We start from the raw sequence: 9,778 nt of genomic DNA, 5'->3' as shown, positions 1-9,778 counted from the left end.
GAGCTGCTTGCTCTTTTTTTTAAATTTTTTTTATTTTTTCAGCGTAATAGTATTCATTATTTTTGCACCACACCCAGTGCTCCATGCAATCCGTGCCCTCTCCAATACCCACCACCTGGATCCCCCAACCTCCCACCCCCCACCCCTTCAAAACCCTCAGATTGTTTTTCAGAGTCCATAGTCTCTCATGGTTCACCTTCCCTTCCAATTTCCCTCAACTCCCTTCTTGCTCTTAACAAAGATATGTAAATCATACAAGCATAGTCTGTGCAGTTGAGCATACTTTTTCTCACAGAGAAACTGTTCAAAGCTTTTTTTGTATCCTCTTCATTTTACATGAAGGTGATGCATCCCTCATCCTTTCTGTTCTTGCATAAACCTCTGTAGTGGTTCTAAAACACACTGCAGGATTGTTCTGTGTATTGTGTGATGAAGGTCTTGTTATATTGTGGACCTGAAGTGGGTAATAAAGAGGGCTCACTAAACCCTTATAGAAGGCCCCAGGGCCCATTATGGGGACTCAATGATGGCAATCATTTCTTTCCAGCAAACTGGCTATGAAATAGGTAATTGCAGCAGGCCAAACATCAGAATTGAAAGTGTGAACCCTTTCAAGGCCTGGGAAATTTGAAACAGCAGAGCGAGGTTTTTGGTAGCTGATAGATGGAAATTGAGAGACAGAGGTGAGAGAGATTAAGGGCTGGGAAGTCCAGAAGGCCTCATGACCAAGCAGCAGGTAAGGTGTATGGTGGTGGAAAAGGAAAAGGTGAAGCTCCCTGCCAAACCACAACAGCTCATCAGTGCGTTTCAGTTAACTGGTTGTGAACAGAGCTGTTGTTGAATGGAGCATGTTGTGCATGGGAAAGGTGTGGAAGCAGGGAAAAAGTCTTGAGAACCACTGGCCTAAACAGTAAATCTATCTCAAGGGGGAGGGTTTGGGAGCTCCATACAGAAAGCTTTCACTGCTTTAACTGGGTTCGTGGAATTCAAAATCCATAGTGTAGAAACATGACTGTGCTCTTACTATTTTCTTTTTTTTTAATATTTTATTTATTTATTTGACAGAGATTGCAAGTAGGCAGAAAGGCAGGCGGGGGGAGGGGAGAAACGGGCTCCCTGCTGAGCAGAGAGCCCCATGTGGGGCTCAATCCCAGGACCCTGGGATCATGACCTGAGCTGAAGGCAGAGGCTTAACCCACTGAGCCACCCAGGCGCCCTATTTTCTTTCTTTCTTTCTTTCTTTCTTTCTTTCTTTCTTTCTTTCTTTCTTTCTTTCTTTTTTTTTTGAGATTTTACTTATTTATTTGTCAGAGAGAGAGAGAGATCAAGAGAGTGAGCACAAGCAGGAAGAACAGCAGGCAGAGGTAGAAGCAGGCACCCTGCTGAGCAAGGAGCCCCATGTGGGACTCGGTCCAAGGACCCTGGGATCATGACCCAACCAAAGGCAGATGCTGAACTGACTGATCCACCCCAGAGTCCCTGTTACTATTTTCTAAAATTATTTACTGTTTTCTCTTAGGCTTTAGTAAAATTCCCTTAGGTAGGTAAGTTATGCTAAGGAAAACCAGAAAAAAGGATTTTTTTCAGAGTGGGCCTGATTTTAAAGGGAGAGTGGAAAACCCCAGAGGGTTGGGCATCATTCATTCATTAATTCATTCATTCATCAAATAGTTAAGTACTTACGTGTGCGAGGTACTGTACTAGGTGTTAAAGATTCAAAGACGACTAAGATATATCAAGAAACTTCAATTCTGGGGTGCCTGGGTGGCTCAGTTGTTAAGCATCTGCCTTCGGCTCAGGTCATGATCCCATGACCTTGGCAGGAAAACTGCTTCTCCCTCTCTTACTCCCCCTGCTTGTGTTCCCTCTCTCGCTGTGTCTCTCTCCATCAAATAAATAAATAAAATCTTAAAAACAAATAAAAAGGAAAAAAAAAAGAAACTTCAATTCTAATAGATGAAAGATTCATATAAACAGTAGTTGTACTAAATGATTCAAAATAGCACAGATATATAGCCAGGGCAGAGGATGGTATAATAGTTACATAAGGCTACTTGCTATAACATATGAATTTCCAATTTAAGGGACTTACAGCAAAAATGTATTTTTTGCTCACATCAAAGTTTATTGTGGGCCAGCTTAAGAAGGGAGGCTCTACTCCACAAAGTCATTTAGAGATCTAGGCCTGTTCCATCTTCCACTGAAGATCACTAAGCATCACCTAGCTGGCAGTATGGGGAGAGCCAGAGTAGAGAAGATATATCTTATTATAACCATTTTGTCCCATAAGTGACACAGCATGTGGTTATGTGGCCCCATATAGATGCAGGAGGGCCAAGAGTTACAATCTAACAATGTGCTGAGGAGGATATTTGAAAACAGGGTTTGGTGAATATATAGTTAGACTGCCACAGATGAAATGGTCTAATCTACTTGGAGGGGTGAGAAAGCCTTTATAGAGGAGATAATTTTGAATGGACTATCTAAAGAGAAGTAGGTGCTGGGTATTAGCATGAAATAATGGTGTGGGAAAAATAAAGCTCCAGAGGATGAAGTTGGAGTGAACTATTACAGCCACATCTTCCCATCTTGAAAGTCTCTTTCCAGAACTCATTTGACTTAAATCATTTAACTCTCCCCTACTACTCACCCACCGTCTTCTTTCCTACTCATCCCAAAAGTCTTAGTTTAAATGTCGCTCTTCCCGAAGTCTTACCTGATCATTAGACTGGGGGAGGTTCTCCTATTAGGTGGTCCCACAGTATCTGCTGTTTTTGTTGTAACTATTTAAATATCTGTCTTTCTTCTTATACTGTAAGTGCCATGAGGACAGGGACAATGTCTGGTTTTAATCACAATTGTATTTCTAGTGATTAGCACTGTGCCTGTCACATAGCAGATCTTTGGTAAGTATTTGTTGAATGAATGAATGAATCTACTTTCCAAAAGCATCTCTTATATAATACTATCCTTAGTCATTCATGTGGTTGATTGGTCAATAGATATTCAGTCCTCATTAAGTGCTAGATATTCTTTTGTGTACTGGAGTTAGTGATGAATGAAATACTGTCATTTTTGTTAGATTGTAATTGCTTGTACCCCCATTCCCTTAAAAAAATGGATAGGGCAGCCAACTCATTCTGGTTTGCCCAGGGCTTTCCTGGGTTCGGCACTAAAAATATCATATCCCGGGAGCCCCCCACTCTCATCCCCAGTCCTGGGCAACCTGGGACAGTTGGTCACTCTGCAGTATGGTTTGTTTCCTATCTAGCTCCCAGATATCTAGCATTATATCTGGCACACTATAAGGTTTTTTTTAAAGATTTTATTTATTTATTTGACAGAGAGGTCACAAGCAGGCAGAGAGGCAGGCAGAGAGAGAGGGGGAAGCAGGCTCCCCGCTGAGCAGAGAGCCCAATGTGGGGCTCAATCCCAGGACCCCTAGATCATGACCCAAGCCGAAGGCAGAGGCTTAACCCACTGAGCCACCCAGGTGCCCCCACATGGTAAGTTTCCAATTAATATTTGTTGAGTATAGGTGGGTAGGTTGGTGGGTGGATGTGGACTTAAGTGAGTGAATAGTTGGCTGGGTGGGTGAATGGATATGCTTGCTTGGGGAAATTTTCAGAATCTGGAGGAAAGGAAAAGAGACACCTAGAAATCTCAGAACACTCAAGAAAGGTCTACAGCAAAGAGCTGAGAGGGCAGAGGCAGACTTCCAGGAGTTCAAGGTAGTAACACCCTCCTTTGACAACTTGTCTGAGACTGATCTGGAATGTTCTATAGACCCAGAAGTGAGGAAAGTTTGGCCACTGAAGGAAACTCCCAGCTAAGATTATGGGTGTCAAGGTGACTTGGCACAGAAAGTCCCTATTCTGATTTGCCTGTCACTGGCATTATTATCCCCTGGTGGCATCCTCAGAGGAGGTCAAGGTATAAGTATTTCAGGACCTTACTTTGGGGAAGAAATGTGATGCTACTGTGTAGAGGAGAGATGTGGACAGGTAAGAAAATAGCTAAAACTTTATTATAGTAGTTAATTATATTTTCAAAATATTTTCATGAATTTAATACAGCTAATAAAATTACATTTACGTTTTTCCTGCTCAGATTCCTGGTGGAGAAGTTCAAGTTCTTCAAATCATTATTTTAAGGACATTATGGTAGCTATTTTTTCTTAGAAATTCATTCTCTTCTGTCTTCTAGAATACCTCTCAGCCCAGTTTTGCCCTTATTCCTCAAAGATGAGTCACTATGGAGAAGCCTTTTTGGTCCCTCCTAGCACTCCGAGTACTCTGTTAATACCTTTTACGGCACGTACCCTTGAGTAACACTGTGAATTATAAATACCTGCTCTTCCCATTAGATGGACACTGCCTATGCTACAGGTATAGATTCAAGTATCTACTCTGTCACTTATCAGTGTGTAACTTCCAGCTAGTTACTTAATTTCTCTGAGCTTCACTGTTTCTTTCTGTAAAAGAATAACATTATTTGTCTCATAGGGTTGTTACAAAGATTAAATAAGATAATATGAGATATCTCCAAACTGCCTGGCACTAATGGGCCTTGCACAAATGTCAGTTGCCTCCTTTTTCCCCTTCTTTGAGGAAGGAACTGTGCATTACATACTTATTTCTGGGTCTCCAACATAGAGCTTGTCACACAGCATGCCTCAAATGTCAAAGAACCACGGTTTCATTGGAAGATGATATTAAACAAAGGATCAATTACAATGACATGGTGTAAAACATAGTAAACAGAAAGTGGAAGCTCACACAAAACCATTCGCAAAGTTTAACATGAGCCATATCCAGCTCATCTATTTCTGTCTCTACTGATTCAGTATTATGGCTTTTATTCACTTTTTTGTTCACACTGTACTACTGGCATACTGTGTCTTAGTAATTATCATATTATGATAAAATTATATATTTACACTTTCTCTCCTCAACTGAATTATAAATTCCTCAAGTACAAAGAATGTGCCTTATGCATCATTGTGTCTCCCATACCTAGAATAGGCACGCGTTTGTTTTCTTCCTTCCTTTCTTTTTTTCTTTCTTTCTTTCTTTCTTTCTTTCTTTCTTTTCTTTTTTTATTTTAACCAGTTGAGCTGTTTTCAGTTACTCTGACATATCTTTCTTTGGTGAGAAACTTCTCCCTAATGTGCAGCTGAATTGAAAGTTCTTTCAAGTAATGTCTGGGTGGCTCAGTCAGTTAAGCATCTGTCTTCCACTCAGGTCATGATCCCAGGGTCCTGGGATCAAACCCCACACTGGGCTCCCTGCTCAGTGGGGAGCCTGCTTATCCCTCTGCCTGCCACTCCCCCTGCTTATACTCTCTCTCTCTCTCACTCTCTCTCTATCTCTGATAAATAAAGAAATAAAATTTTAAAAGAGAAAGTTCTTTCAAGATTGGAAACCATGTTTTTCCTGTAAGACCCAGCACAGGGTGAGACCCACAGTGGGTGCTAATTGCATATTTAGTTGACCAGTGCATATTCTCTCACAATAGGCAGATGTCATTCTACATCATAAAGAACATTTCTGTATGAATTTAAGATATACAGCGTTCTGATATGGGTCATTAATGTCATGCCTTATCAGATAAAATTTGATTCCAATACAACCAAAGAACAAATACAGTTTTCTTTCTTCTGAGAAAGGAGGAAAAAATTGATATTACAGTTTTCATAAAAATAAAAAAGCAACAGATCACCCAAAATTCTACCATCTAAAAATAATCAGTGTTAATATTTTGAGAACATTATTTCAGACATCTCTCTATGTGCATATTCAGAAAAGAGATGGATGGATGGCTAGATAAAAATGATTTTATGAAAATAGGATCATAGTGTGCAGGACAGTTTTATTAAAAATATTCAATCTAATTTTACTTGAATTTAATAGAAGACTAAAATGAAACCAAAGGAATTGCTAACCTTTGGATAAATATTATTTCACCTCAAGAGATATTGACTTCACACTAGGGAAGATAAGATTATCACTGTTATACCTCCACTCATCTCCTCTCCCCCAACCTCCAGATTTTTATTAGTTATATCATCACTATGTCAATGTTATTAACTGTTACATGTTGCCTGGCTACCAGCATTACCTCTGTCATTTAGGGGATGTATATGTAGTATAAATATTTACTTATATGAATTTAATGCTCCACCAATGTTCTTCAATCATGGTTTATCTGTTCCCAGACTTTTTAATTTGATTTTTCCCTTTTGGTTGGCTGGATTTTGTAGGTTTTATGAATGCTATTTTCCCTGAGTTCTACATGTTGCGTTTTTATTTGAAAAAGAAGTTGGCTGGGTATGATATCTTTAAGTCTCACTTAAACCTTCTTTCAACATTTTAAAGGCCTATTCCATTGTCTTTTGGTATTGAATATCATTGTGAAGTCTGAAACCAGGCTGATTTTTCCTTCATATGAATATCTTGCTTTTTTCTGTCTATACACCTGAAAATCATTTCTTTATCCTTGATATTCAATCATGCTTTTCTTTCTTTCTTTCTTTCTTTCTTTCTTTCTTTCTTTCTTTCTTCCTTTCTCCCCTCCCTCCCTCCCTCCCTTCCCTTTTTTCTGGAGCACAGTAGGTCTTTTCTGCCTACAGATTTGGTTCTTCTTTTATTTCAGGGAAGTTTTTCTTTTTTTTAAGATTTTATTTATTTATTTGACAGAGAGAGAGACAGCGAGAGAAGGAATACAAGCAGGGGGAGTGGAAGAGGGAAAAGCACGCTTCCCACTGAGCAGTGAGCCCAAGGATGGGGGGGAGATGACACACACATTTGGTCGCAGGACTCTGGGATCATGACCTGAGCCCAAGGCAGATGCCTAACGACTGAGTCACCCAGGTGTCCTGAAATTTTTCCCTATTACGTTCCTAAATATGTTTTCTGGACAATTTTTTGAATTCACCTAGACTTTAGGAACCCTAGCCAGCCTAATTAGATGGTTTTTATTTTCTATGGATATTATCCTATGAGTGAATTAATCCCTTTGTCCTTTAGCTTTGATTCACTATGATTATCACAATACTGCCTTTCATTATCAATGATTCTGTTTTTAGGCATGGGTATTTTAAGCCATGCTGTTTTCTAATTTATTAGGTCTAAAATGGTATTGTTTTCTCTCTTACTATGTTTTTCTAAGATTTATTTATTTATTATTTATTTGGGAGAGAGAAAGAGAGAGAGAACGAGCAGGGGAAGGGGCAGAGGGAGAGGAGAGAGAGAATCTTAAGCAGACTCCCTCCTGAGCACAAAGCCCCTGTTTTATTGAGTTCTAGAATACGAAACGCTCAGAATTTTTGGTGTGTTTCTTCGGTTATGTTTTCTTCCATATGTTTTTATTTTAATTGAACTTTTTATGAAGATCATTGTAGCTTCACAGACACTCATAAGAAATAATACAGGCAGATCCTGTACACTCTTTAACCAGTTTCTCCCAGAGGTAACACTTTGCATCTTAGAGTACAAATCACAACCAGGATATTGACATTGATACAATTAATCCATTTTATTCAGATTTACTTATATTCATTTGTGTATGTGTAACTTTATGTAATTTATTGCATGTGTAAGTTTGTGTATCCATCACCACAGTCAGGATATAGAACAGTTCCAACATCACTAGGATCCTTTGTGTTGCCTTTTTATAACCACACCCTCCCTCCTGAGCTTCACTATCCCTAACTTCTGGCAACCACTAATTTATTCTCCATTTCTATAACTTTGTCATTTTGAGAATGTTTTATAAATGGAATTATATAGTATGTGACTTTTAAGGATTGGCTTTTTTCACTCAGCATAATTACCTGGAGATCTATCCGAGTTATTGTACATGCCAACAGTTTGTTCTTATTATTGCTAAATAGTATTCCATGGTATGAGTGTACCATAGTTTGTTTAACCATTTGTTCATTGAAGTACATCTGGGTTGTTTCTACTTTGGAGCTATTATGAGGAAAGCTACTATGGACCATTCATGGGCAGGTCTTTGTGTGACTATGTTTTCATTTCTCTGGGATAAATGCCCAAGACTGCAATCGCTGCTCCATATGGACTTTTTTAAAATTTCTTTTCAGTGTTCCAGAATTCATTGTTTATGCACCACACCCAGTGCTCCATGCAATATGTGCCCTCCATAATACCCACCACCAGGCTCAACTAACCTCCCACCCCCCTCCCCTCCAAAACCATCAGATTGTTTCTCAGAGTCCACGGTCTCTCATGGTTCATCTCCCCCTCCAATTTCCCCCAACTCCTTTCTCCTCTCCAGTTCCCTATGTCCTCCATGTTATTCCTTATGCTCCACAAATAAGTGAAACCATATGATAATTGACTCTCTCTGCTTGACTTATTTCACTCAGCATAATCTCTTCCAGTCCCGTCCATGTTGCTACAAAAGTTGGGTATTCATCCTTTCTGATGGAGGCATAATACTCCATAATATATATGGACCACATTTTCCTTATCTCTATATGGATTTAATCTCTTCTTTGCATGCTGTGTTTCTTCCTTTTTCTTCTTTGGTTGCAGTGGTATGTTGGCATGGTAGCCATGTCTTTTCTTTTCCCCTTGCTTGTGCTCAACATGATCTTTCCAGGGCTTCTATTTGTTTTGATATAATTTAGTTGAACCTTCCATGACAATCATCCTAGTGTATCTAGAACCTTTTCATATACTCTTCCAAGGTCTCCTTTGAAAGCAGAATGTTCTGTTCATTATTCTGTAGCCTTCAAGTAATTTATGGGAAGTGAAAACAGCTAAGGTTGTGCCTCTCTTGCTGAGGAGCCTGGACTCTGATCTCTGTCTTCTGATGTTTTATTAAATGTCAATACATGACCCATTTAAGCCTGCCAGGAGTATATTCCACTCCCAAAGCTTTGGGTCAATACTTTTAAGATACAGGGATGGAGGGAACCTCTGGAAAAATGCCAAACCCTTATAGCACCCTCTGCCTTGGCAGACATCCTACAGTAATATGTTGGGACTTCTCCTCTTGAAGGTATGTTCTGGACCCTTCCTAAGATGCTGTGTTCCTCAACCCTTTCCCCTGTCCATTCCAAACTCCTGTTGACTACTCTCCAAATTGGTGAGGTTTAGTGATGACTTACAGATTTTGTTGACTTGCCTTTTCCTAAGTGCTGTTCTGGGGCTTGGAACGGTTAGGAACACTTTGGCACTGTCCCAAGGTCTTCAGTTTTCTTCCTTGGCTGCTACTTTTGCAAATTTACATTTTGAAGTTTTACTCTTTTCTTTGTTTGTTTATTGCTGTTGAAACTGTTAGTGTTTTTAAAAATTATGATTTATCTTTGTTCGTTTTGTTAGGTATGTGGTAGGAGTGGTAAGAGTTTAAGTAAGAGTCTATAGGTCAACATTATTCTATCAGCTTTCCCAGGAAATCTCAGTTGGTATTTTTTTTAAACTCCTCTTCGGTGCTAGAGGGCCTGAGTCTGGAGAAGAGCACCACTTTTAGGAAAGCAAGGAAGTATAACAGAGTTGGGCAGTCATTGCAACCAGGACCAGGAAGGGAGAACATAAGTTAGGAAAATGTAGCATGGCACACTCAAACATGGAACTAACCTGGGACCCCTTAAAGAATATGAACCTTCCTTCTCTTCACTCTCCTTACCAAACTCTTTCCAAGTTCTGTCATTTTGCCTCGAGATTCTTCTCATGTGTGTCCCTTCCTCTCCATCTTACTGTCATTGCTTTTAGTCAAACCTCATGTTTCTCTTGGTTTCTGCAACATTATC

This window comes from Lontra canadensis, unplaced genomic scaffold, assembly GCF_010015895.1.
Source record: "Lontra canadensis isolate GAN:19392208 unplaced genomic scaffold, GSC_riverotter_1.0 scaffold193, whole genome shotgun sequence".
NCBI lineage: Eukaryota > Metazoa > Chordata > Mammalia > Carnivora > Mustelidae > Lontra > Lontra canadensis.
Note: the sequence above shows the minus strand (reverse complement) of the source record.